This window comes from Anolis sagrei, chromosome 4 (genome assembly GCF_037176765.1).
Source record: "Anolis sagrei isolate rAnoSag1 chromosome 4, rAnoSag1.mat, whole genome shotgun sequence".
NCBI classification, from domain to species: Eukaryota; Metazoa; Chordata; class Lepidosauria; order Squamata; family Dactyloidae; genus Anolis; species Anolis sagrei.
The window spans coordinates 136,423,375-136,430,492 of record NC_090024.1 but is presented as its reverse complement, the minus strand read 5'-3'; positions in this window follow the sequence as shown (position 1 = coordinate 136,430,492).

Here is a 7,118-nt window from a genome sequence, read left to right as displayed (position 1 = left end):
CATCTCCCCAGATTCGAACCTGCGACCTGGTCTTCAGTCCTGCCGGCACAGGGGTTTAACCCATTGTGCCACCGGGGGCTCCTATAATTCAGATTATCAAACCCAATAATCCACATAATTTGCTTCGAAATGGATTATTTGAGTTTACACTGCCATATAATACAGTCGAAAGCAGATAATCTGGATTTTATATGGCAGTGTTGAAGGGGTCAGGGGCTGGGTCTATACTACTATAGAATCAGGTTTTTCAAAATTAATCCAGATTATCTGTTTTGAAGTGGATTATCTGACTCTGCACTGTCATATAATCCAATTCAAAGCAGATAAACTGGATTTTATATGGCTGTGTAGATGGGGCCTAAGGGCCCTTCCACACAGCCCTATATCCCAGAATATCAAGGCAGAAAATCCCACAATATGGGTTATCTGAGTCCACAGTCAAATAATGTGGGATTTTTTGCCTTGATATTCTGGGATAAAGGGCTGCGTAGAAGGGCCCTGGGGCTCACTTAAAAAACTTCTGAAGCCATAATCATCATCATCATAATCATCATCATTATAACCTGCTTTTTCTCTCTTAAAAGAGAACCCGCCGTCCAAAATTTAGAATTTCACTGCAGACAAGTGGTATGAAATTAGGAAACCTCCTTAAAAATTGTCTTGGATTGATATGCATCATCTTGTTTTTGCATATAAGTAAAGGGATGCTCAAAATTTTACCACGCATTTCTCAACATTCACCATATATAGATTGTTGGAAGTTGAATCTAGGTTTGGAAAAACATACTTTGGATAATGGAGCGCACCAGAGCCTTTCAGAGGAATAGCAAACCCATTGATTGCACGGTTTCTCAAACCGTGCTCTTCCAGATGTTATGGACTTCACCTCCCACAATTCCTAACACCTGGTATGCTGGCAGGGATTTCTGGGAGCTGAAGTCCATAATACCTGGAGGAGCACAGTTTGAGAAACACCAATATAGATTATGAAAAAATATGGACCTGCTGTTAAATAAATGGGTGGGCAACAACATTTGACGATCATGATGCACAACCTGTATTCAGGACAAGAGGTTATTGTTAAGATAGAATATTGTAGAAACAGAATGGTTTCCAATAGGCAAGGGGCAATATTATACCGTGAACCTCTTAAAACCAGTTTAGAATCAGTGGAAGAAATAGTGAAAATTGGAGGAAGAAATATCAGCTGCAAATGGCTTGCATACTAGAAGCAGCATGTTGCAAGCAGATAACACTATGTAACAAAATTTGATTTTTTTTTCTGTTCCTGGTTTGAAAGTACTGGTTTTTTTTTGTTTAATTGTGCAGTACTTGTTTTAAAAGTAGTTGTTATGCTTCTGAAACTTTGTTTTTGTGGCTGCCAAAACTATGTTGAATTGGTTGAGACTCTGAGATATTCATTGAAAAACTATAGCAAAGTGTGCTGCAGGATGTCCTGCAAAAACAAAGCTTTTGTAGTTGAATAAACCTTTTTCATGTTTTTCTGATAGAACCAACTGGAACAAAAACCATGTTACATAGTGTAATAACAAAGATATGCTATGGCTTTTCATTACTCCGGGAGGAGTAATGAAATTAGCCCCCATGTTTCTGTGTGCTTGTGTATATGGGGAAAGGTCGTCATCTGTCAGGACCCCCTGTGGCCATCTGGTCAGACTCTTCCGGGTTGTGGATTTGAGAGTCCTATTTTTCCATAATAGTTATCAAAAACTGGGACAGTGAAGAAAGCTGTCAGTAAGATAGAAATTTAATTTGAAATATGATGCTGGAGGAGTGTTTTGCACACACTGTGGACTGCCAAAATGACAAAGCATTAAAAAAAATCTCCATTGAGATGTACTGTACCAGACAGAAAATGCTATGTCAGAAGTAGACACAAATAGATTGGCCTTCAAAATTCTCCTTGATAGCTATGGAAATGTATGAAGGGAAGCTAAAGTGCTTACACAGCTGTCATGCTTAAAAGAGAAAACTAAATTAAGTTCATTGTGAAATTTATCAACATAAAGATTTGACAACTTATGCAGTCTGAAAATTATGTCCATGCAGATGTCTGATTGACCATGATCTGGTCATATCCATGAATAGACCACCTCTAAACTTACTAGGCTTCTTCATGCTTTACCTGAAGTTGCCATTGCTTTTCTATTTCTTTCATTTAGCCAAGCCTCAACATTGCACAGATGAATGTACATAGTGTTCAAAACTTTGACATTGATTAAAATTATCACTCAGATCCAGATTGTATCATTACTTTCCAAAATATATGCAATATGTCACAATACCTCATTACATGCTGTTACCCCACACTGCAGGGGACAATGGAAATCCACCAACAGCTACCAATAACTTCAAGTAAATCTTATACTCCTTTTAAAAATATTATTTCAACGCTGCAGTTCCCTGTAATGGTAAACTGTTTCTTTATCCCTTTAAATCTCTCAATACCTTGTTTTTAGTTATGAGAAAAATATACTAGTGGTTCCTAAAGCTTAGAATATTGCTTTAAATTGAATAAAACTAGAAACTGAAATTCAATAAATACTAATTGCTGAAATTGTTCAAGTCATTGAGTTACCATTAATTTATTCATTGATAATCACGATATAGCATAGGCCAGACCCTGGGATTTACAGAGAATGGCATGGAAGTTTTCGCTGTTGACCTTTTTTTGACCAGGGACCACTTCCCAACATTAGTACCAAAAGGGTTATGAATCAGTTTTTGGTCAACTTTAGATTCAAGTTTGGTTATTTGGGGTGCTGATTTAGAAAATCTCATTGGACAGACCACATCAGCTTTAGTTTCTGATACAGAACATATGCCATCCAGTAGTTGCCATCTGATTGTCTACAGAAAACCATATTTAATAAGCCTTGGCACTATAAGAGGGTTTCGCGAGATCAGTTGCTCTTGTTGCAATGGTGTAGTAACAGTGAGGCCACGGACCATATTTTAGTTCTTGTGGATCGCTGGTGGTCCACGGACCACAGGTTGGGAACCACTACCCTAGGGGAACATATTTTGTAATTGGCCCATTCAAAAATTATTTTAATACTTTTGGTCCAGTATTGGCTCTTACCTCATGTTTACTGCCTTTTTTGGCTACTCTGGGCATGTTGCTTCTTTCTGTCTTGAAACACAACACATTAATTTTGTACCAAATAAGAAAAATCTTTGGCTTTTGTAGACGCACGTTTTCTTTCAATATTATTCTTGTGATGTGGAATTGAGTTCATTGATTTAGTTCATCCATGTTTTCTTTCCAATTATACTTTTAAAAATCTAGTAATACACAAAGCCTTGTCTTGCAAGGTGCCTGAGGTTTTTCTCTGCACAAGCACTCTTTTTCCAGCTGTTTTCTTGAATGATTTCAGCCTTGCCTTCCAGTCATCTCTGAGCCTCCAGCTCCTGTTGCTGTTACAAAGTCTTTGGGATTTCAGCATCTGCTTCTGTCTTCTTCTCTTGCTGCCTTTGGTGTTCCTAACAGCTTTTCACACACTGCTCTCTTCAGCAACCAGTTCTGTCTATAGGTACTGCTCCCATTTGACTGGCAGGCGATCGGATCCCCAAGAGGCAAAATTCTATAACTGTAGAATTTCAACAAAGGATCAATACATGATTGTGGCACATTTACATGATTCCCAGTCAGTCTTTACCAATTGGGATTCTTTCACAACCTTCAGGTTTGATTTTCCCGTGTATACTTTTTAAAGCAAAAGCTGCAATAGTAGTAGTTATCATTTGTTTGTCATTCTCCACAGGAGAAGATGGAGATATTCTACCTTTTCCATCCTAAAGAACAACACAGAAATCCATTCAGGTTTTGTCCAGTTTTGTCCAAATGCAATAAATGTAAGGAATGTATTAAATGTTTAAGCATTTGTGGGCAACTTGCAGCCCTGATACAGTTTTAACAACCTTCTGCTAGAAAGCATTTCAGACATCTGGCAACAGCAAGTGACCTCCTTATTAAGGAAAAAAGAAAGGAAAATGAGTGGCACAGGGTGGCTCCACCACAATATGCATTCCTCCTGTAAATTATATCCTAGAACAGTATTTCCTAGGTTATTTGATATTTGTGTGTGGAGGGGGAGGCATGTTTCCCAATAAGATAGAGAATATTACTAAATTTCAGCCTATTGTGTTCCATTCTTTCTTTTCTGGAACTTGTCAGAGACCAGAAGCCAATGGCTTAAGGACAGGTTTCACTCCAGAAGCACTATTTTGAATTGCACTACTTGAAAGTACAGGCAGTCTGTGAATTACAACCATCCAACTTACAAATGACTCATAGTTGAGAACTGGGTTGAGACAACAGGAAGTGAAATCTACTCCTATGAAGGAAAATTCACTCCTGGAAGAGTTATCATGGGGAAAAGGTGTTTCCACTGAAGCTTTATCACCAATCCTTGTTTCCACAACAAGCCATTTTTTCTGAATTTAATTATCACAGGGACAGAAAGTGAGGCGAAATCTTCTAAACCGGGGCACAGACAGCAAAACAAACACCACAGGGGTGTTAACCCTTCGTTATGCTATCCAAAGGCTGGCTCGCTCTCTCCCTTTCTCTTTATCTATATCTATCTATATAAATAACAATGTAATGTTTGTTTGTGGGATTAACCACTGTACGAATTGACACCAAATTCGGACACAATACACCTATCAGGGCAACAAGTGACCATCACTCATAAAGACACTGAAGAACATGGCGGAAGGGATTTAAAAAGCCAAAAAATAAAAAAAAACATACATTACAACACATGAGCAAAACCGCATAGACACACACACACACACAAGCACAAATATATATACACACATAAAACTCATATACACAAACTGGGCCACAGCAACGTGTGGCAGGGGATGGCTAGTATCTAGATACGGCTAGTATCTAGATACATACAGACATTTGGATGAAATTACACTGACTTACATACAAATTCAACTTAAAAGACCAACAGAACCTATCTTGTTCATAACTTGGGGACTATATGTGTACCAAAGCACAAGAAAATGAACTGCAGCACTGCTAGGGAAATAGCAGAAAAGACAAGGCTTCCCCACTAGGGGGATTCTTAGTTTCAGTATTGCTGAGAAATGGTAAGAAAACCTCTCCACAGTATATAAAGCTGACTTCAAACTGGAGCATCTCGCTGCTCATGTTAAAAAGTGCAGAAAGTTTGGAACAGAGGAAACTGCCCAATCTAAGGTGGGCATGTGTGGTAGTTCCTTTTTCTGTAGCTTTCAAAGTGGAAAAAAACAGAACTGACCCTTCTTAGCTTCTAAGATCAGATGGGATCTGGTACCAGAAACTGATTACTATTGTTCATTGGTTGGTTCGATACTTGCTTTTATATTTTGTTATAATATTGTTTTATTCTGTTTTATGCCGTTGTTGTGTATTTTAATGTGTTATCTTTTAACTATGTTGATCAGGTTTGTCTCCATGTAAGCCGCCCAGAGTCCCTTCGGGAAGATGGAGGCAGGGTACAATAACAATAACAACAGCAATAATAATAATATAAATTTTGGGCAGACATGGGCAAACTTTGGTCCTCCAGGTGTTTTGGACTTCAACTCTCACCATTCCTAACTGCTGGTAAGCTGATCTGGGATTTCAACTCCTCTGTTGCACCAACTCCACTGGCTGCGTTTGCTACCGGACATAATTCAAAGTGGTGGCTTTAGTCTATAAAGTCCTAAATGGTTCCAGCCCAGCTTACCTGTCCGAACGTATCTCTCCTTATGAACAATTTAGGAATTTAAGATCATCTGGGGTGGCCCTGCTCTCGATCCCGCCTTCCTCGCAAGTGCGTCTGGCGGGGATGAGACAGGGCCTCTCAGTGGTGGCCCCCCGACTGTGGAACTCCCTCCCTAGAGATATAAGATCGGCTCCCTCCCTCCTGAACTTCAGAAAAAGAGTAAAAACTTGGCTTTTTGAACAAGCACTTGGAAATGCAGTGGAATAGGTAATTATGAAATAGGAAGAATGAACATGGAATGGCTAGACCAGTGGGGGTCCTCAGATGTTTTGGGGTCAACTCCCAGAAATCCTAACAGCTGGTAAACTGGCTGGGATTTCTGGGAGTTGTAGGCCAAAAACATCTGGGGACCCCAGGTTGAGAACCACTGGGCTAGATGATGCTGCTAGATAATGATTTTAACAGGGTGACACCAGTGATGGCATCAAATTCTGCCAATCCTGAAAGCTGCCTTGTAAGGCTGAGAAAGGCAGGCTACAACTGCCATAAATAAAAAAATATTTCTGGGAGTTGATGTCCAAAACACCGGAGTGACAAAGTTTGCCCATGCCTGTTTCAGGGGTTTGGGCCCCATGGTAGGAATGGTATTATACTAAACAGACTATTATATACATTTGATTGGATTAAAGTTAATAGTTTTAGTTGCTGTTCCCAACGATTTAGAATTTTAGAAATCTATTTTCTTGCATGAACTTTCTCACCTTTATACAGCTAAATTTTACTGAGAATGAGTATTGCAATCCAGTTTAGAAACACTGCTGAAATTTTCCTATACATTTCTTTCTTCTTTTCTCTCAGAACATCAGCATCTGAAGATGAGTTCTATGTAGTTCGCATTGATGTTTGTATTAGGCCCATTCCTCTGCCTTTAACAGTGGCTGTATTGTCCAGCTTCATGACAATGTACACAGAGAGTCCATAGGGGAAACTATTCTATGAAAATAGTCAATACATAGCATTTTAGAAGTGTTATTTTCCTCTGTTTGTATTTTATTTATTTATATTCTTTGGATCTTTGATATAGTATTTGTGAGCATAAAGGTTAATATAAAAGTAGAAATCATAAAAAAGTTTGTTGTATGGCAGGCTACAGTTTCCTTTGTTACACCCCCCCCCCCCTTGCCCACCCTGCCCCATAACTTCGTTATTATTTCTGTGTTCAAGTCATTTTTGACTTATGGCAATCCTATTATGGGATTTTCTTGGCAATATTTGCACAGAGGGGTTTTTCCTTTGCCTTCCTTGGAGGCTGAGAGAATGTGACTTGCCAGGAGGGCTTCCATGGCTGAGTGGGGATTTGAATCCTGGTTTCCAAAATTGTTGTCAAAC